The sequence below is a fragment of the Galeopterus variegatus genome, unplaced genomic scaffold (genome assembly GCF_000696425.1).
Source record: "Galeopterus variegatus unplaced genomic scaffold, G_variegatus-3.0.2 Scaffold9974, whole genome shotgun sequence".
Lineage (NCBI taxonomy): Eukaryota > Metazoa > Chordata > Mammalia > Dermoptera > Cynocephalidae > Galeopterus > Galeopterus variegatus.
The window spans coordinates 40,342-61,845 of NW_007736085.1; the positions used below are offsets into that span (position 1 = coordinate 40,342).

Genomic DNA, 21,504 nt, shown 5'->3' on the forward strand with positions numbered 1-21,504 from the left:
GGGTGGACATGTGGCTTCGTTAGGGTGGTCCGTGCCCTGGGCGCAGGCTCCAGGAATGGTCCAGGAACGAGCTGATTTTCTTCCTGCTGGAGATGATGGGGAGGGAGGTCTCTTCCTCCTCAGATCCTGGATTTGGAAGGGGAAGTCTGGGTCCTGACATAGGAAGAGAAAGGAGAAAATGGGTCCAGGCAGAGGTAAGGCTGGGAGGGGACTGAGAGAAAGCGATGCCCATGGACGACCGAGGCCCTGTTGCCAGTCCCAGAGACCCCAGAGTGGTCTGGGCCTCTGTCCCTCTCAAGCATCCTGGTAAGTCCCTCTGGAGCTGAGCCTCCGTATGTGAGTCAGAGTCTTCACTCACCAGGCTGTAGCCACCCCGTTCACTAGGCATCGTCAGGGACAAGTTCCCTGTTGTGGCTTACATATATGTTGGTGACTGACTTAAGAGGATAAAAATCCCAGGATGATTTTTCACCTTAACTTGAATTGCTTCTAGATTTAAATTTAATTTTGTGTATTTGCTCTGATTATAACACCAACACCTGCTCCCTGCAGAAAGTAGAAAGTTTAGTAGAGTGCAAGCAAGCAGGTAAAGATTTACTTAAAATCCCACTGCCCAGACACCTTTATTATGAAAGCATCCCTCTAGCCGGTCTATGTGGAACCCGTGCACACATGCCACTGCTAGCTCCAGAAGCCAGTGGTGTCACTGTGTGCTGCTGTCACACTGCAAAGCGACATGTGCCCCACATATCCTGTTCATAGGAGTACAGCCTTCCTACCACCAACTCTGGTCCCTACACACCATACGATCTCTGGGGATCTCCAAGAAGAGTTCATAAGACTCACAAGTCCATCCCGGGACCTTCTGATGGCCAGTCACACTCACACTGGATTGTGGCTGTTCCAGAATGTTCCTTGTTCAGACACTTCTTGCACCTTCATGATCCTCTTCTCCAGCCTATTGTTGCTTGTAGTCCTTACTTATTGCTGTGGGACAAATTACCCCAAAACTTAACACAATAAACATTCTAAATGTTTTCTAAAAGTTAAAAAAGTAAACATTTGGTGTCTCACTGTTTCTGTGGCTCATGAATTCAAGAGCAGCTCAGGTGGGTGTTCCTGGCTTAGGGTCTCTGGTGGGGCTGCAGCCAGAATGTTGGTAGGGGCTGTGATCTTCTGAAGGCTTGAGTGGGGCTGGAGGATCCACTTCCAGAATGACTCATTCACATGGTTAGCAAGGCTGACTTGGTGGGAGGCCTTGGTTCCTCGCACATAGACCTCTCCATTGGGCGGCTTGAGCGCCCTTGCAGCATGGCGGCTGCCTTCTTCCAAGCAGAAGATCCAAGAGAGGGCAATACAGATTGCCACAGAATCTTTTGTGGTCCAGCCTCTGTCCTTTACACAATATCCAATGGATATACAGCTCTGTTCAGTGTGGGAGCAGAGAACCAGGGGTGTGAGACTCAGGAGGCAAGGATCAATAACATACACATGGCTCAACACTTCAGCATGATAACCAAGCTTACAGTGGAAGACAGCAGTTGCCTGCATATGCTGCTAACTTCTGTGTCCTGTTCTCCTTTCATTTACCTTCATTTCCAAACAACATGTTTGTTATACTAATTCCTGGTTTTTCAGTGTAACTTGTTATCCGCTGGCTTTCTACTACAGAAGATGTGGAGTAAGACCCCCTATATTGTTCTTGTAGCCACCCCCCACTTTACCATCCCCTTCCTCCATCTTTCCAATACAGTTAGACAACTTTTTTTTGGTTAAATCAATATAGAATTTTTAAAATTATTATGTGTAAATATTATTTACAATGAAGCTATGTTGCATACTATGATTTCCTTGTGCTGTTCGTTTTTCCTGGAGTTAACAATTGCCTCATATTTTATTTGCTTATTTATTTATGCACCTTTCATCTCCAAGATCTCTGACAGAATTTTTTTTTTTTTTCCTTTTCTGTCTTTTTTACTGACTGGTAACGGGATCGCAACCCTCGGTGTCGCGCCCGTACCGGGGACCAGCAACGGGATCGCAACCCTCGGTGTTGCGCCCGCACCACGCTCAGCCAGTGAGCGGGAACCGGTCTCCACATGGGATCCGAACCCTCAGCGGGAGCGCCACCACACTCCCAAGCAGCGCACTTTCCAGTGCGCCACCGGGCCAGCCCATCTGACAGAATTTTTTAAAAAATCTTCCCCAATATGTTCAAGCAATAGGGTGGTCCACACCCACCCCAAAAAAACACCTTTTCTGGAGCCTTCTGTCCTCTCATTGGTCTGGTTCTCCCTAGGCCTGCTGCATGGTGGTTGCCCTAGAATCCTCTGCACCAGGAAATCCTAAGAATTTTTTCCCCTCCCTCCTGCTGGATTCCCTATTTTCTGAATACTCCATCTTCCTCTTTTTCCTTAACCTTTGAACTTGTTTTGGTGAAGAGCATCATCCAGCAGATTTTTGTGAAAGAGTACATGAGATTTAAAATTTTCAAGACCTTGCCATATTTGAAATACCTTTATTCTATCCACATTTTTAATCATCCTGTACAGAATTCTGGTTTGGAAATAACCTCCCTAGCATTCCACAGGCATCACCCATCCTCTTCAACCTTCTGGGGTTGCTGTTGGGCAGCCAAGGAAGTCTTTCACATCATAGGCATTTCTTTTTTTTTTTTTGTCTTTTTTCGTGTCCGGCAACGGATCGCAACCCTCAGTGTCGCGCCCATACTGGACCGGGACCGGCAACGGGATCGCAACCCTCAGTGCTGCACCCACACCTCGCTCAGCTAGTGAGCGGGAACTGGTCTGTATGTGGGATCCGAACCCTCGGCGGGAGCGCCGCCACACTCCCAAGTGGTGCACTGTAGCAGTGCGCCACCGGGCCGGCCCCCATCATAGGCATTTCTGAGATGAGACCCTAAAGTCTTTGTTTGGAAGCTTCATATGTATGGATGGGAATTGTTGAGTTTTTAGCTTTCCTGTAGGGTGATCAGGTGGGAAATGATTTATTGGAAAACTCCCAAAGGCCATTAGCTATAGTTCTCTTCCTTTGGGTTCATTAATTTTCCCGGAGAAAAATCCTGCAATCTCCTGCCTGACTATTAACATTCCCAGGGAAAGATGGCGAGAAAACTGGAGGAGAGGGTGTCATCATTCAGTGCGTGGATGTTTACTTATGCCCCAGTGTTCAGTTGCACCTGGTGCCCGCATTCAGAGGGACAGTCAACCTCCAGTTTTCTGCTGGGCAGGGCAGGGGCTTGGCTGCATGTTGGGGGAGAGGGATCTGAAGTATAACTACCCCTTGTGATCCTTGTAAACACTTCAATTCAATGCACCCTCCTATTTCTGGCCTCATCCAATGCCTCTGTCTTCAGAGACAGCTGGAACCTCCAGTCCCCATGCCTTTTGGGGACTGCAGTGTGAGCTGGTTTGCATCTTCTCAGCATGTGCATCCATTCTGGTGTCCCACACTTGTGGTCTTACATTCTGCTCTAATTACCAAGACAGGTGCCAACTATTTATCTGCACTCTGCCTTCCAAAATGACATCCATAGTACTCATCTCATATTGCAGTTATAGTTTTTATTCCTTTCTGCAATTTCAGCAGGCGTGGCTGGAAGCAAAGGTAATGTATGTGCTCCATTTGCCATGCATACACAGGAGTCTTATCACATGTTTGTATGCCATTCTTATTTCATTTTTTGAGACTTACCTATTCATGTTCTTTCTCCACTGATAAGATTATTCAGCTTTCTTTTCTCATATTTGAGCTCTTGACATATAAATAAATATGGTTGTTTTAAATATACTGTGTTTTCATTTCAATGATTTTTTTTTTCCTTTTTGTCCTTTTTCGTGACCGGCAACGGATCGCAACCCTCAGTGTCGCGCCCGTACCGGACCGGGACCGGCCACGGGATCGCAACCCTCGGTGTTGCTCCCACCCCTCGCTCAGCCAGTGAGCGGCCAGTCTGTATGTGGGATCCAAACCCTCGGCGGGAGCGCCACCACGCTTCCCAAGCAGCACACTATAGCAGTGCGCCACCGGGCCGGCCCACAATGATTTTTTTTTTTTGATCGCTGACAGGTACAGGGATCCAAACCCTTGACCTTGATGTTACAAGGCTGTGCTGCAATCAACTGAGCTGACTGGCCAGCCCCTCCATGGTAATTTTTTTTAAAGCATATTATGGATTATCTGGGGACTGACTTATGAATGAGTACTGGCAAGAGTTTTTAGTGCTCACATTTGCATTTGTGAAGTTTGTGCACTAAAGCCCAAATAGTATAAAGAATTGAACCAGCCGCAGCAAGTAGTAATACGAATTCCAAAGATCCTGCTCTCTGGCAGTCAGTCCATGTTCATGTTTAAGAGTGGTTGTATTGAGCATCCTGTTGATGCATGCACCAACTGAAACAGTCTGTTAGCAGTGAAGAATGTTTTCCTTCCTAATTCCGGCAATAATTGAGCTAGATAATATTTAATGTAGGTGTAAATAAAGCTACAATGATAATTTTATCCCCCAATGAGTCAAACATCTTTATGGAATTATTGTTGGTAAAATTTTAAGTATTAATTTTAATTTTCCAGGATTTGCAAAAAAAGCTTAAAGTGATTCATATTGTTTTGTACAATACATTTAAATAAATGACAATTCTTGGCATTAGAGTTTTTAAAATCAAATGTAGAAACAGACAAAATATTGAGACAGTCTTAAGAAGCCATCTTTCCACTATGAAACCCTACGTTGGCACCTCCACAAAACTAGCAATATCAGTTACATCACATTAGAATTGTTCATTTCAATTTTATTGGTTTTGTTATTTAGTATTTTTTGTTTGTTTTTTGGTTTGGGGGGGGTTTTTTGGCAGGTGGCCAGTACAGGAATTGAACCCTGGACCTTGGTATTATCAGCACCACATTCTAACCAACTGAGGTAATCGGCCAACCTAGGGGGATATTTAACTTGTAGATATGCATATTAGTCAGCGATCTCCAGAGAAACAGAACTAATAGGATTGGTGTGTGTGTGTGTGTGCACATGAATATGTATATACACATAGAGAGAGAGATTGCTGTATTTTAAGGAATTGGCTCATGCAATTGTGGAGGCTGGCAAGTCCAGAATCTGCAGGGCAGCCCAGCAGGCTGGAGACCCAGGAAATAACTGATTTTGCAATTCAAGTCTGAAGGTCTTCTGGAAGAATTCTTTCTTGCTCAAGGGATGTAATCTTTTTTCTCTTAAGGCCTTCAACTGCTGGGATGAGGCCCACCCACATTAAGGAGGGTATATGCTTTACTTAAAAGTCCTGATCTAAGTGTTAATCTCATCTAAAAAAGACCTTCGCAGAGACATGTAGACTGGGTATTTGACCAACTCTCTGGGTATCATGGCCTAGCTAAGTAGATGCATAAAATTAAACATTGTAATTTGTTTTGGCTTTAGAGTTGTACAGGAGCCACAAGGATCAGGACTTTACATCTTGGCTTAAATACATACTTTTGAAGTATAATAAAAGCACTTTTAAAAAATGAAACATAATTGATTATACATATTTGTGGGGTACAGCATTGAATATCAATACCTGTGTACAATATGTGGTGATCATATAGGATAATTAGTATATTCATCATTACAGAACATAATCATTCTTTGTGACTGTTTACCAATTTCTCGTTAACCCTCCTCCCCTTTCCCATCTGTGGTAACCACAGTTCTGTTCTCCCCTTTTGAAAATTCGATGTATTATTGATTGTTGTGTCTTTCTTTCTTTTTTCATTTATTTGTTTATTTTTTTAGTTCCCACTTATGAGTGAGGAATGAGATACCAAAACCAGATAAAGACACAATAACAAAAAAGAAAACTACAGGCCAATCTCCTTGATGAACATAGATGCAAAAATCCCACACAAAATATTAGCAAATAGAATACAGCAGCACATCAAAAAAATTATACACCATGATCAAGTGTAATTCATCCCAGAGATGCAAGGATGGTTCAACATACTCAAGTCAATAAATGTGATGCACCACATCAACAAAATCAAGGACAAAACCAAATGATTATTTCAATAGATGCAGAAAAAGCATTTGACAAAATTCAACATCCCTTCATGGTAAAGACTCAGCAAATTAGGTGTAGAAGGAAAGTATGCCAACACAATAAGAGCCATCTATGACAAACTCACCACCAACATCAAAAAGATAAGGATGCCCACTCTCACCACTTCTATTCAATATAGTAGTAGAAGTACTTGCCAGAGCAATCAGGCAAGAGAAAGAAAGAAAGGACATCCATATTGGAAAAGACAAAATCAAAATAAAAGCACTTTAACTCAGCACCGGCGGCTGTCTGTATGGGTTTTTTTTTTATTTTAAAAGCATCTGGGGCCAGCCCGTGGCTCACTCGGGAGAGTGCGGTGCTGATAACACCAAGGCCACGGGTTCGGATCCCATATAGGGATGGCCGGTTTGCTCACTGGGTGAGCGTGGTGCTGACAACACCAAGTCAAGGGTTAAGATCCCCTTACCGGTCATCTTTTAAAAAAAATAAATAAATAAAATAAAAGCATCTGAACTTTCCTCGGGTTGAAGAACACTGTTGACAGAACCGAAAGGCTTATTAAAGACATTTTTCCCTCAAACTAAAGAGCAGTCTTCCTTGAAAGACAGTTTCTGCCTCTGCCCTCAGAGCAGTGAAGAACTCTCTGGAAGCCCTGTCCAGGTCCTGTCAGGGTTTCAGAAGCGGGGTCTGATCACCTACACACTATATAGTCAGTTTTTTTCCAACTAATATTTGGTGTAGGGTGCTACTTAAAAGGTTTCTTTTCTTGCTGGTCTGGTTTCTATTCTGATTTCAGGGAAACTTCATAAAGTTATTTGCAATGATCTCTGAAAGTAGCAACTACAATGTGACCTAAAAAACCAGTGCTGTGAACAAGCATCAGGACATATTGAGGGTGATGGTGTATTATGAAGTGCATGTGTATTTAGCAAAAGATTTTATGCAATCCCTGAGTAACAAAGACACCTCATGCAGAAAGGAGAAGTCAACAAACAATTGCATTAAAGTAGAAAAATCACATGAATAAAAATATCCAACCCATGAGCACAGAGACAATTTATTAAGCAAACCTGCACCTACTGCCTTAAAATCCTAGGCTTGTGGTCATTTGTATTTCCTGTCAGGAATGCTCATATTTCAGCTAAAAATAGAACATGGCAGCAGGCAGCCAGTAGCTTTTTAATTAGGTCATCCCCAAGAATGCGTGGTTCATTTTCTTTGAGTCTTTGCCATATTTTACTTCAGATTTGGCCTCTTTGTGATGGTGATGCAACATGACAGTCACACCAGACCCCGGAGAGCTGCCTGGCTGCTCGTGAGCTCTCTCAATCTCTCTCTCTCTCTCTCTCTCTCTCTCTCTCTCTCTCTCTCTCTCTCTCTCTCTCTCTCCCCCCTCTCTCTCTCTCATCATTTACACACTTGCAGTGTGGACACCTCTTGCACAAGGCAGGCGGTGAGAGCATCCCTCATCTGTTGGGACCATATCAGTTGAGACTCACTTCTGGTCACTCTCCCAGCTGGGACCAATGTCCTGCCTGGAGATTGGCTCACGTCTGACTCTTCCTGGACTATTTACCTTCTTTCCTGAACTTTGTGACTGAGGCTAAGGGCCTGAGCATATGTGACAGGCCTGAACGGTGGAGACAGACACAAACGACCTGTCATGAGCAGTTGAGGGGACCTCGTTTTCACAACTTCCTTCCTAGACCCGACCCAACAAGAGCTCCTTCCGGCTTCTGACGGGTGATGAAGATGGAGATGACCTGCTCCTGTCAGCATCCCCTTCACGTGATGTGACTTTCGAGATGTCAGGAAAGTCGTCCTTCCAAATTCCCCACCCTCCTGCCCATCATGGGCGCACGATGACACTTTGGTAGGGACAAAGCCTCCGTGCCCAGTGGTGACACCATTGGTGGCTCTGGAGGCTTCATTGTTCCCTGGTTCTGTCAACACCTCTGAAAGACACACGACCTTCACAGGCCCTTCCTCCCGGCAGCCCTCCCGGGTCCTCCAGCCAGCCTTCCTCCTGCCTTTGTCCCAGGGTCACTCGGGGTCCCGGGGAGGTAAAGGTAGCCCAGCCATGTGGCTGGGCCCAGGCCTGCCTCCTGGTCCGAGTGTGGTCTCACAAAGACGGGATGTTGTTTCCACAACTTATTTAGCAGGAGCTCCTAACACAACCTGTCGACACCCAGGTTTCACCCATTTCACAGACACTCACCTGCGGGGGTGGGGGGTGGGAGGTGGAGGGGGTGGGTGTGGACTCAGTTCTGTGCGATTTGATCACGTGAATAGACTCATGTGGCCACCACCGTGGTCAAGACACAGCAGGATCCAGCACCAGGACCCCTCAGGCTGCCCTATTGCAGCCACCAGCACCTGCCTCCTGCTCTGTCCCCGTCACCTTTTGCGTCTCATTTGCTCAGGGAACTCTTCCTGATCCCCTCGTCGACACTTCCCTGTTGAACACTCCCAAAATATCTTCTTCGTGTCTTCTTATGACAATTTAGAGGTAGGAGTCATGGGCTTGATGCTCTTGCAATGTCTCCCGGTGTCGGTTTCCTTGTTGGTAAGTGGCTTCTCTGTCCCTGCCCCGGCCCCCACTCTGTCTCCAGCAGAAGGTGAGGGTGGACACTACTCCAGGAGCAGGACAAGGTAAAGCAGGGACGCGCTGACCACCAGGAAGGAAAAGGTAAAGTGTCGCCGCTTTTGCTCCCGTGGCCTGCGGGAGAAAGAATAGGACAGAGACTGGAAGCCTGGAGACACGCGTGCCGTGGCCCCCTGATCCGGGCCAAGTCTGAGAGGGGGACACGTGTCTCCTAGAATGGAGCAGACAGCAGAAGGAAATTTCCCGTTTCCCACTTGGGACTATGGAAGGAGATCTCCTTGCTGAACTTGGGGCCGCTGCAGAGTCAGGCAGAGCAAGCCTCTGTGGTCCTCCTGTGTCATTCAGGGGGTAGCCCCCACCCAGTGCCCAGTAGTGGGCTCAGAGGTCCCCATGGTCCCCTGAGACCAGGACTGGTGGGGAACTGGCCAGACAGGAGGGCCATGTGGAGACTTGGAAAGCAGCACTTGGCCAAGGGCTATGGACGTGCCCCCAGGCCAGGGGCTGAAGTCAAGGATGGCAGCCGGAGCCAGGGTCGAGCTGGGCCAAACCAGCGAGGGACCACCAGGCTAAGAGAGCACACGCTGTCACCCCATCTCAGACTTCAGCCGCAGCAGGCAGTAACACTGTGGTTAACCTCTGCAATCACACCCCAGCCAGTGACACTAGGGGACTGGTGCCTGCCCGGCCCCTTCCCTCCATGCTGTGAGGTCACACGAGCCTCCTACACACCCAGAGAACAGTCTGGAAAGAAGTCAGTAGAAGATAAGGAAATCGGAAAAATGTTCTTCCCAAGGGAGCTGAATTTAAGGTGTGGGATTGAACTGAATTCAACAGATTGGAATAAATTTTTAAATTTCCTCCAGGATCCAGTAGGTGACTTTGGGGGAAGATTAGATCAGGTTTGAAAACGAAGCAGCCTTTTTTTCTTTCCATAGCTGAGTACATTGTGGGTAAATCTGCAACCCTGTCACGTATATATTTGTTGGTATAATTACTTTTTTTTTTTTCCTTTTTGCCTTTTTTACTGACCAGTAATGGGATCGCAACCCTCAGTGTCGCGCCCGTACCGGGGACCAGCAACGGGATCGCAACCCTCAGTGTTGCGCCCGCACCACGCTCAGCCAGTGAGCGGGAACCGGTCTCCACATGGGATCCGAACCCTTGGCGGGAGCGCCGCCACACTCCCAAGAGGCGCACTCTCCAGTGCACCACCGGGCCGGCCCTAAACTGAAGCTTTCTTTTTTTTTTTTTTAATTACTTGTTTAAAATCTACCTCTCCCGTTAGGTTATATGCTCCACAGGGGGAGGACATGTTTTGTTGTCTTTATTGTGAATCTGCAGAGCCCAGCATGTGGTAGGCACACAAACATTATTTATCACATAAATGAATGAATGACTATGGATTCAGCTCTGCACTTTATTAATGACTCACCCACACTGCTACTCAAGTCTGTCACTAAAAACTCATTGAATGTATTCTAGACACCATAAGTGCCCTCCAAGATAAAAGGTTTTGTTGGCTCAGCTTTTCAACAAAAAGCTGGTCAGGCCAGTACCCATTGTGTTACACATAAAACACAAATGGCTCAGTGACTCTCCCCTGCTTGGATGACTGTGCCACCAATTTATTGTATAATCTGAATAAGTAACCTCTTTGTTGAGGGAGGGGTGAAGGTCTCATTTTTTTTCTCTCCTTGGAAGGAAGGCCCACGACTCCCAGCTTCACTGGCAAATGAGGAATAACTCATAAATATGATTACAGAACTTGCATCCTATTGAGATAGGAGGTGCTCAGTTTGGGTTTGGGCTTCAGAACACAGCTCTGAGTTTCAAGTCACTCCCCAAGGTCTCGGGCCCCTTTTCTGGGCCCTCCCCTAGAAGACAGTCATTGTTGCTTATGGCACCTATTTTTGGTACCAACATGGGGAGATTGAAACTACAGGGGTCAGACTTATCCAAATCCAGTGGCTGAGTATGCTCAGTAGAGAAGAGTTATAGAACCCTAGTTGCCAAGCATGCTCAGTAAAGCAAAATTTATTCTTTGAATGAGTTTCCACTGGAGGCGCTAGAGAGCAGCAAATATTCCTGATCATATTTGGTGCATGTGATGGAATATGACCAAAGAGCATGCCCTAAAAAGAGACCAATTGAGGGGCCGGCCCGGTGGCGCACTGCTACAGTGCTCCGCTTGGGAGCGCAGCGGCGCTCCCGCCGAGGGTTCGGATCCCACATACAGACCGGTTCCCGCTCACTGGCTGAGCGAGGTGCGGGCGCAACACCGAGGGTTGCGATCCGTTGCCGGACACGAAAAAAGACAAAAAAAAAAAGAGAGAGACCAATTGAGCATGTGGAAACCTGTTGCATAGCCTGTTACGTAACAGGGAACCACCCCCTTAGTTGAATATTCATTAGATAGCATGAATATCATTAGATGGCAAAACTATAAAAGTGGAGTCCCAGGAGAAGGCAGGGTTGTTACTCAGTTTCCTGGGGCCAGCCCGCCCTCCACTGGCAAGGTGTGTGTGTGCTTTACTTTTGTGTTAAACTTGCTTTTAGCAGGCTGCTCTTGAGCCAGCCTGCACTCTGTACTGAACTTGAAGTGTGTGTTTCTGACTTTTGTGTTAAACTTAGTGCAGGCCCCACTCAGTCTCTGGAGCCAGGCCACCCTCTCCTTGCAAAGTCTGTGCTTCGTATTTCCTGTATTAAACCTGTTTTCACTTTCCACTGTGACTCTGCTCTTGAATTCCTTCCTGTGGCAGAGTCAAGAACCTCATAAGAGGATGGGGTGTGTTGAGGCCGGGTATCAGTCCTCCCCAGACCCTCTTCTCCATTATCACCATGAAGATATGCCTACAAAAAAAAAACCCAAATAAACCTTCAAAACAAAAAAAGCTTGCTACTTAAATAACTTACACTATTTAATGACATCTTTTCCAAGGCTGTGCTGGGAAATCCTGGGCCAGAACTTCAGCTGAGTCCCATATGAGTCATGTGTCCCATGGAAAGGGAGCTCAGAGTTTGCAAAGAGGTACCACAGGGAAAGCTGCACAGGAAGTTGGCAGCAAGAAGGGGCTTCCCCCCTAGGAGAATCCATGTGGACCACAAACCAGCACCCTTGTCAAGCAGCTGGCCTTTGCTTCAAAGAGAAAGTCGGCCTGGCCGGTCAGCTCACTTGGGAGAGCGTGGTGCTGGACCACCAAAGGCACGGGTTCAGATCCCCACACCGGCCAGCCACCAAGAAAAAAAAAAAGAGAAAGTCGAAAACCAACCTGAGGTTGGGATGAAAAGGATGGGATGCTGTCTTGACTGTAGTCACAGCAGTTTTAGTAGCTTATACTATGCTTGACACAGACGTTATTTACTGCAAGTGCTTAGAGTCCAATCCACGTTATTTCTGGTCTTCCACTCCCACAGGTGTGCAGCTACATTATGCAGCCAAAGACTTTTTACTAACGAGAATCCTCTTTTTTTTTTTTTTTTTTTTTTTAAGATGTGGCAATAGGTGTTTACATCGGGCTACTTCTCAAAGATAAATTGTTTCAGTAATTGGGCTTTGTCCAGGAATAGAGTGTGGTTGGCTTTTAATTAAATTATTAATCAATATGTTTTTTAAAGTGCTGGCACAAGGGTACTTCAAAAAGTTCATGGAAATTTTCAAATTAAAAGATAGGACAAATCCTTCTGGGAATTTTGTGAAGACCCCTCATGGCCCACGGACTGTGTCAACTCGTGATCAAAGTGAATAATCCCAGATCTCCTCTAGTTTAGTCAAAACTCTTTTGGTTGCAAGTCATGAAAACTCACTGGAACTAGTTTAAAAACAGGAAAGGAGGGCCGGCCCCGTGGCACACTCCGGAGAGCGCGGCACTGGGAGCACAGCGACGATCCCGCCGCGGGTTCGGATCCTATATAGGACTGGCCGGTGCGCTCACTGGCTGAGCGCAGTGCGGGCAACACCACACCAAGGGTTGCAATCCCCTTACCGGTCACGAAAAAGACAAAAAAAAAAAAAAAACAGGAAAGGAGTGGAGAGGAATGATACAGGGTTATCCATGGAACCAAGTGCAGGAAGCCAGCTGCCCATGGGGCTGGAACCAGGACCTGGAAAGCCAAAGAAGCTTCTTTTTGGAAGTGTTTGGACCCTCATCTCCACTTCTCTCTGAGCACCTCCTTGATTTCTCTCTGCACAGACTCAATTCCTTTGCTTGCACAAGAAAATGGCTTTCGGAGCTGTCTGAATGTTCTCTCACTTCTAGAACCACCCATCTCCAGGAATTGCCTTCATTCTCATTGCAAATCCCAGGAAAGGAAATGCTGCCTGCTCCGCCCATCAATGGATCAGCTCTCCTCTGCTCAGGGGTGCAGCCCCAGTTCATTTGGAAGAGACCTGCCCATCAGCCAGGGTTTGGCCAGGGAAGCAGAGCCGTTCCATCCACGCAGGATGAAGGTTTCATTCCACGGCACAGGAGGACCACACATGGCTGCAAAGAGTGGGGCAGAGATGGCCAGGCCAGCAGCTGCCAGTCACCCAGCCCGCCCAGCCAGCAGGTGGATCTCAGGAACTCACCCAGAACTGTGAGAGTCTCGAGGACATTTGGGTCATGCTCTCCACTGTCTCAGCTTGCACCAGGGTGATTCTCAAGTTCACCAGGGGCTGCTGCCCTGCTCTGGAGCCTCCTGGAAGCTCCTGCTCTGTGTTAACCTGCAGCAAGGACAGTGCTGCTCAGAAGCAGCTGCAGCTCTCTCAGCTGCCTGGACCCCCAAGACAGGAGCCCAGACACTGCTGCAAACCTCACACCTGCTGGCAAATGCCTCCAGACACCATCGCTTCTCCTCTCGCCTGTCTGCTGAGCCTTGCGAGCACCTCATCGGAAAACTGTAACCAGAACCCTATGCTGAGCAGCATTTCTGGGAAATGCTGTCCCAAGCGGCCCGTGTATGATGTAGAGGAAGTGGGGGAGGGGCATGCTGAAAATCCATGATCTGCACAGCTGAAACCCCGGGAGGCAGGACCACCGTGCAAACCTGGGCTACGGGGCCCCGTGAGTGTGTGTGTGCGGGGAGGGGACAGACAGGCCTGGGGACCAAAGACTGGTCTGGGCATCACTTCCTACCAGAAGAGGGCAGATTTCTCAGACCGTCCTCCCTTATCTGTTCCTGCACGGCCTGAGCCACCCGGAGAGCTGGTCTGTAGTGAGCACTCACAGCTTTCTCCTCCCGGCTCTCCCTCCTCCTTCTTGCAACAGGCTGCTCCTCTGCTCACGTGTTCTCCAGGACTGTTTCCTTGTTCCGTCTCTCTCTGCTGACATCCACTCACCCTTTCTGACCAAGCCAAACTTCCCCTTCCAGACGGAGCCTGCCCCATGCTCCTGGACCCCTCCCCGGGCTGTGGGAGCACCTTGTTTCCGCTGCTTCACCAGTGTTGCGTTCGTGCGAGGCTCACACGCGTTGCCCCGCACGTGGTGAAGCGTGGAACTCGCCAGCGCGAGTCTCCTGCGACTCATCTTTGCATTTCCTCCTGCTCTACCTGGATTCTTGCAGGTGGTAGCTTCTAACTAGACACTATTGAATTAGAAAATGCCTGAAATCAACAAAAAAAATGAAGTCACTCAATCAAACTTGGGCAAAGGACTTTGACAGTCATTTCTCCAAAGAAGATATACAAATAGCCAATGAGCATTAAGGATGCTCAGTGTCACTGGTCGTTAGGAAAATGCAAATCAAAACCACAGTGAGATACCACTTCACACCCATTAGGATGGCTGCTACTGAAACTACAGAAATCAAGTGTTGGCGAGGATGTGGAGAAACCAGAACCCTAGTGCACTGCTGCCCACCCCGAGAAGCCTCTTCCCTCCCTCGACCGTCACCCAGTGCTCCTGCCAGCGCGCACTCTCTCTCTCTCAAGGGTGAGGAGGGGACCCGCTGCTGCTGTGTGTTGGTGTTGCCTTCACCGGCTTCTCAACCCTCAGCTGTCAGAACTCACATGGACCAAACCATTCTGAGATCTGGCAGCGCCAGATGGAGAAGAAGGGAAAGAAACCAGAGCCAGGGAGCTAACCCTGTATAGAAAACACCTCCAGAAGTACAGCCACCAGCAGAGTGCCCAGGACCCCACCAGGGATGGAAAAGTCCAGCCCTGGGACTGAGGGATCCAAACTGGCCAATGGAGCCAAGGTGGAGGTGTGGCATCCCTGTGGCTCCGAGTGATGGTCTTACTGGGAAAAGAACGCCAGCTGTCAGCCACAGGGCAAGGGGTGGGGTCCACCCCCAAGGGGAGAGAAAAGGGGACAAGCAAGAATTGGACAGGGCCCGCAGCTAGCATCATATGCAATGGTGAAAAGCTGAAAGTGTTTTCTCTGGAATCAGGAGCAAGACAAGAACATCCGTTCTCATTACGTCTATTCAACACTGTACTAGAGGCCATAGCCAAAGCAAGTAGGCAAGAAGAAGAAATAAAAATCGTCCAAACTGGAAAGGAAGAAGTGAAATTGTGTCTGTTTGCAGACAGCATTTTATATATATAACTCTAAAGACTCCAGCAAAAAAGTGTTAGAACTAATAAAAAAAATTCAGTAAAGTCGCAGGACTGCTCTGCAGTCTGGCCACAGTCCCTGTCTGGTCCTTTCTTCTGTGGTCTGCAGTGGGAGGTCATTCATGGCCTATGGTCCTCCAACACCTGAAGCCCAGAAAGTTCTTCTGCTTTATAGCTTGGAAAAGACACGTCAAACATTCCTGTGGGACTGAAGGACAGGTCCCCAGCCCAGAACCATTCCATATGAGGCACAAGCCTGTCCTGCCTTGGTCCCTTGTGTTCTCTCTCGCTTCTACAGGAGCCTTGTCTTATATCTCAGACCAGTGCTTTGCAAACTTTCTTACCTGACAGCACATTTTTTAAATGCTGATGTGGGTAGAACTTGCAGGGGTAGACAGAGGAGGCTGGCCCAGCGACACCCTGATTGGAAAGCTCTGTCCTGCCCAAGACACCACTGTCATTCACCACTGTCACCCCCATTGTTGGTTCTCTTCTTCTCTGCCTTGTTGGAGACAGAATTCCAGAGTGACCCACCTTTGCATTCTGACACTGCCGCCCCTCCAGCTCTGTGCACTGGAATTGTGCCTGCTTCAACCCTCTCTACCCCTTCCCCCATTTCCTTTGAGTCAGAGGCCCTTTGATGCTTTATAAATGCAAATGTCTAGCACGTGTCTGGCACATGGCAGGCATTCAGCACATGCTAACTTAGTCCCTTCTGTCCTTCCGTAACGTATGCAGCAGGAAGACAACTCGCTCATATGGCAGCAATACATCCCAGATTTTCTGGGACAGTCCCAAATTCAAGTCATTTTATCTTTTTTGAAAAGATAGCATTCTAAGTGTATAATTACATAAAATTTATTTTATTTTATTTTGGGGGTGGCTGTCCCAAGTGGCGATCTGAGCCCTTGACCTTGGTGTTGTAACACTGTGCTCTAACCAACTGAGCTAACTGGCCAGCCTTAAACTTTAATTTTTAAAGAAAGATCTATCCAGCTATTGGCAGGCAGAATTCCAGGATGGCCTCCAAGAATTCCTGCTGCCCACCCCTTGTGTGTGCCCTGCATAATCCCCAGGACTGGATATATGGTGGATGTCACTCTCATCAGTAAGTTCTGCTTTATGGAACAATTGACCGTAAGATAGGGAGATCACCCAGGTGGGCCCGACCTTGTCACACGAGCCCTTTAAAGCTGAGTGTTGCCTCTGGCTGGTTGCAGAAGTGAGAGAGCTGCCTGAGAAGGCTTAAAAGTGGAGAGGCCATTGGCAAGGAATACACAGGCAGCCTCTGGGAACTGAGAGTTGACCGCAGTCATGAGCCAGCCAGGAACAGGACCTCAACCGGACAGTTGCAAGGAACTGAGTTCCGTCAGCAACAAGAATGATCCGGGAAGGAGATTTTTCTCCAGAGCATCAAGACAAGAAGCTTTGCAATACCCTTAACAGAGAATCCAGCCACAGCCTACCCAGCTCCTGACCAGCAGAACTGTGAGCTCAGTAGGGGTTTGAAGCTGCCAAGTTTGTAGGAATGTGTTACACAGCAACAGAAACTAACACAGGTATAAAATAAATTTCATGAATACATAATATTTAATATTTTATTACATAAAGTAAGTTCGCCACTCTTAAGAGGTCAGCCCAATGAGTCCTGGCAGATTTACCCAGCCGTGCAACCACATCTCAGTCTACATGTGGGACATTTCCATCACATTCCCTGTGCCCCTCTGCAGTCACATCCCTCCCTCTGTCCCCAGTCCCTGAACTGCCTCCCGTTTTCTATTCATATGCTTTTTTGCCTTCTCTAGAATATCATATAAATGGAACATAGAGTCTACAGCCTTTTGTGTCTGATTTCTTTCACTTAAGATACTACGTTTGAGATTCATTGGTGTTGCATGTGTCAGTAGTTCATTCTTTTATTGCTGAGTATTATTTCATTGTATGTATCGTAATTTAATTTCCATCACATTCCCTGTGCCCCTCTGCAGTCACATCCCTCCCTCTGTCCCCAGTCCCTGAACTGCCTCCCGTTTTCTATTCGTATGCTTTTTTGCCTTTTCTAGAATATCATATAAATGGAACATAGAGTCTACAGCCTTTTGTGTCTGATTTCTTTCACTTAAGATACTACATTTGAGATTCATTGGTGTTCCATGTGTCAGTAGTTCATTCTTTTATTGCTGAGTATTATTTCATTGTATGTATCGTAATTTATCTGTTGACCTGTTGATGTGTATGTGGATTGTTTCCAGTTGTTGGTAACTAGGAACACATGCTGCTCTGAGCATTTGCAGTGTCTTTGCCTTTCATGTTACATATGTGTTTTTATTTCTCTTGAGTAAATAGCTAAGTGTGGAATGGCTGGATTGTATGATAAGTTTAGTTTAACTTATGGGAAACTATCAAACTGTTTTTAAAGTGACTGTTCCGCTTTACCTGCCCGTCAGAAACACGTGAGAGTTCCAGTGGCTCCACAGTGTTGTCAGCACTTGGTGTCATATTGAGTTTTAACCATCAGATGGGTGCGCAGTAATAGCCCACGAGGCTTTTGTTTGAATTTCCCTGATGACTAATGATATTCAGCATCTGTTTACATGTCTTTTTCCCATCCGAGGATCCTCTTTGGTGAAGGGCTTATGTAAATCTTTAGCCCATTCTTACTGGAATGTTCCAAACACAAGCCTTCCATCAACAATGCATTTTGCAAATATTTCTCCCCACCAGTGGCTTATCTCCTCATATCCTTTTTTAAAAAAAAAATTTATAGGGCCAACCCCATGGTGCACTCGGCAGAGTGCAGCGCTGGGAGTGCAGCGACGCTCCCACCGCAGGTTCGGATCCTATATAGGAATGGCCGGTGCGCTCACTGGCTGAGCGTGGTGCGGGCAACACCAAGCCAAGGGTTGCGATCCCCTTACCGGTCACGAAAAAGATTTAAAAAAAAAATTTATAGTAAAGTTTATTTTCATTGATATTTCATTTAACATAATTTCAAGGTCAGTCTGTGCTCTAAGATGAGCAAAAGAATAAAAATCCTAAATCTCATAAAGAGACTTTTTTCACATTTTTCCTCTGAGCAGGGCATGGAGTTTTCCTCACTGATTTTTTTGTCTACTTTTTTAATCCATTGAAGGGGATTGTTGAAGTTTCCAGCTATAATTTGGATTTGTCTTTTTTCAATTCTTTCCATTTTTTTTATGTATTTTGAAATTCTGTTAATACATTCTGCATATACATTTAGGATTATGTTTTCTTGAATTTGTCCCTTTCTAGAAATACAATGTTTCTCCTTATTTCTGATGATTTTTCTAGCTCTGAATGTACTTTGCCTGGTATGAATATAGTCCCTCTAGGTGTCCTTTTTTTTTTTTTTCCTTTTTTTGTCTTTTTTCGTGACCGGCAACGGGATCGCAACCCTTGGTGTCGCGCCCGTACCGGACCCAGCCAGTGAGCGGGAACCGGTCTGTATGTGGGATCCTAACCCTCGGNGGAGCGCCGCCACACTCCCAAGCGGTGCACTGTAGCAGTGCGCCACTGGGCCGGCCCTCTAGGTGTCCTTTGATTGATTAGTGTTTACATGGTATATCTTTCTACATACTTTTATTTTTCACCTATTTGTGGTGTTTATGTTTAAAGCAAGCTGCTTGCTTTTTATTTTTAATCCAGTCTGGCAATCCTTGTCTTTTAACTAAAGTTATTAGAACATTGACATTTAATGTAACTATTAATATGATTGGGGTTAAATCTACCATCTTGCTACTTGTTTTTCATTCATCCCATCTGTTCTGTGATCCCTTTTTTCTCTCTCTATGTCTTCTTTTTAATTGAAAAATTGTTTAACGATTCCATTTTTCCTCCACTATTGACTTAGTTACTCCACTTGATTTTATTTGTAATGATTGCCCTAGGGTTTACAACACACACTCATGTGTAGTTTAACGAGGGGATACATTCTGAGAAGTGTGTCCTTAGATGATTTCATCGTTGTGTGAACATCCCAGAGTGAACTTGCACAAACCTAGATAGTACATCCTACCACACAGCTAGGAGGGATGGTGCAGCCTGCTGCTTCTAGGCTACAAACCTGCACAGCGTGTAACTGTACTGAATACTGTAGGCAACTGTAGCACAATGGTAAGTACTTTGTTACATATCTAAACATAGAAAAGATACAGTAAAAATATGGCATAAAAGATAAAAAATGGTACATCCATATAGGGCACTTACTGTGAAGGGAGCTTGCAGGACTGGAGCTGCTCTGTGTGAGTCAGTGAGTGAGAGGTTAGGAGCGTAAAGGCTAAGGACACTACTGCACACTACTGAAGACTTCATAGACACTGTATGCTTAGGCCACACTCAATTTAAAAAAATACAAAGTAATTGTGCAACGATCATACAATGGCTACTCTGTTACTAGGCAACAGGAGATTTTCAGCTCCATTACAATCTTGTGGGACCACTGTGCACAGTCTATTGTTATATGGTGCATGACTATACACTTTAGGTGATCACAGCCTGTCCAGTCCTCTCTCTTTTACTTCTGCAACCCCGATTATGTGTATGCTATATCAGCTGACTTTGTCCTACTGTGAGACTGTGAACATAACTCATTGCATCCTTTTTTTGAACCTTGCCCACAGCAGTTATACAGCAACTGAGGGTCAGGTAGTTAGACCAACAGGTGGAAACAGCTTGCTGACTACAAAGAAGGAACTTAGTGATTAAGCACTGGTATGGCAAACAGTTGGTCTGGCTACCTGCATCCCAACACCAGCAAAGATGATAATCATTGTCATAAGACATTTGGAGTTAGTGATGTTAGCTTATTGCTTAGTTAGTAATTGCTTCTTGGCTTTTTTCCACTTGTTTGTGTGAACTTCCTATATAAACTAGGGCTCAAGAAAGAGGCTGTGTGCAGAAATTTTGCATATGCTTCTGGGTTGTTGCCTGCCCGATCCATCATCCTGTAAGTCGCCCTGTTAACTAAAAATGCTTTGCGTTCACGGAACTGCCTGCCTCATTTTCTGGTCATAAGATACCTTCTCGGTTTGGTGGGCATTTTGCCCCTTGCTGCACCTTCAGACATCCTACAGCTCTTAGATCCAACCACGTCCTTCTAAACTCTTTGGGAAGCTGGAGCACCTGTTCACACAAAGACGGAGTGAACGAGGACGCAAGCAGCAGGCTGGACCATTGCAGCACCAAGATTTAACCCCTCTGGGCCGGACAGAAATTCAGAGGGTGGGTTGCTGAGAGCAGAAGTTCAGGCACAGCAGCAAAGCACCGTTGGCTCAGAGTCAGAGAGAGGGGAGAGGTGGCACTTAGCAGACTCGAGAGAAGCTGGAAACCATGTCCCAGACAACGTGGGTAAGGAACAGAAGTGACTTGTGTTGTAGCAGACGTCACAGACAGAGGCGGCGTAGAGAACGTCAGCACCCTGTGAGTTCTTAAAAACTCTACAAAGGGCCTTGGGCTTCCGTAAGATGTGGAATCACTGATTTGAACCCAAGACATCTAGGTGTCAACGGGCAAGCACACCCCAGATGATGTGTGTCACACGTTTTAAATTGCTGTCCCCCCCACTTGATCTAAGAAGAAAGGAACCGTGTCTGCTTTCTTCATTAACGGTGCCTGGCCCATCACAGGCATGTAAACGTTTTTCAGTGAATGACGATACAGAATCAGAAGGTGTGGGTCAAATTTCCATCCCACCGCTTCATGGTCAAGCACAGCTGAGCAGCCTCTCAGTCTTTTCCGTCCCTCACATTCTCATCTGTAAAGTGGGCTGATCCCTCACCTCGCTTTACAGGGTTGTTGTGATGATTTAATAGTGGAATATATGAATCAGGTATGAATCTCATGCCACAAACGTAGGGGATCAAGAAATGCAACTTTTTAGTTATCTCTGTAAGTGAATTTAGCTTCAGTTTCAGCCACCCTTCTGTGGGATGATGGAAATTAACGATCAGTCAATCAAGTGTTCTCTCGGTCATTGACAGGCAGGCCTGCACCCCTGCCTTCCCTCCTCCTCCCTGGGCTGAACGTCTGATCTGGAGGGTTTTCTGCTGTGAGTGTGACCGTGTAGGTGACCGAGTGTCTGGGCTCCCGTCACATGCACTGCATCTGCCAAGGTAGCAGGTTTCCTGTCTGCTTCTGGTCACATGGCTCTCGTAGATGCGGACTGAGAGCCACTTTAGGCTTGCCAGTTTTCTGGGCAAGGTCTGAGCCACACAAAAAGACATTCTGGTGCTTGTGGTGCCCTTGTGGAGAGGGTAGAGGCCTGCCTGTGTGCCACC

The 21,504-nt window shown here is 46.6% G+C and overlaps 1 pseudogene; it reads right to left on the minus strand.

Moving 5' to 3' along the window:
* Positions 1–1,086: 1,086 nt before the first annotated feature.
* Positions 1,087–21,504, minus strand: part of LOC103609706 — a 22,675-nt pseudogene continuing 2,257 nt past the window's right edge.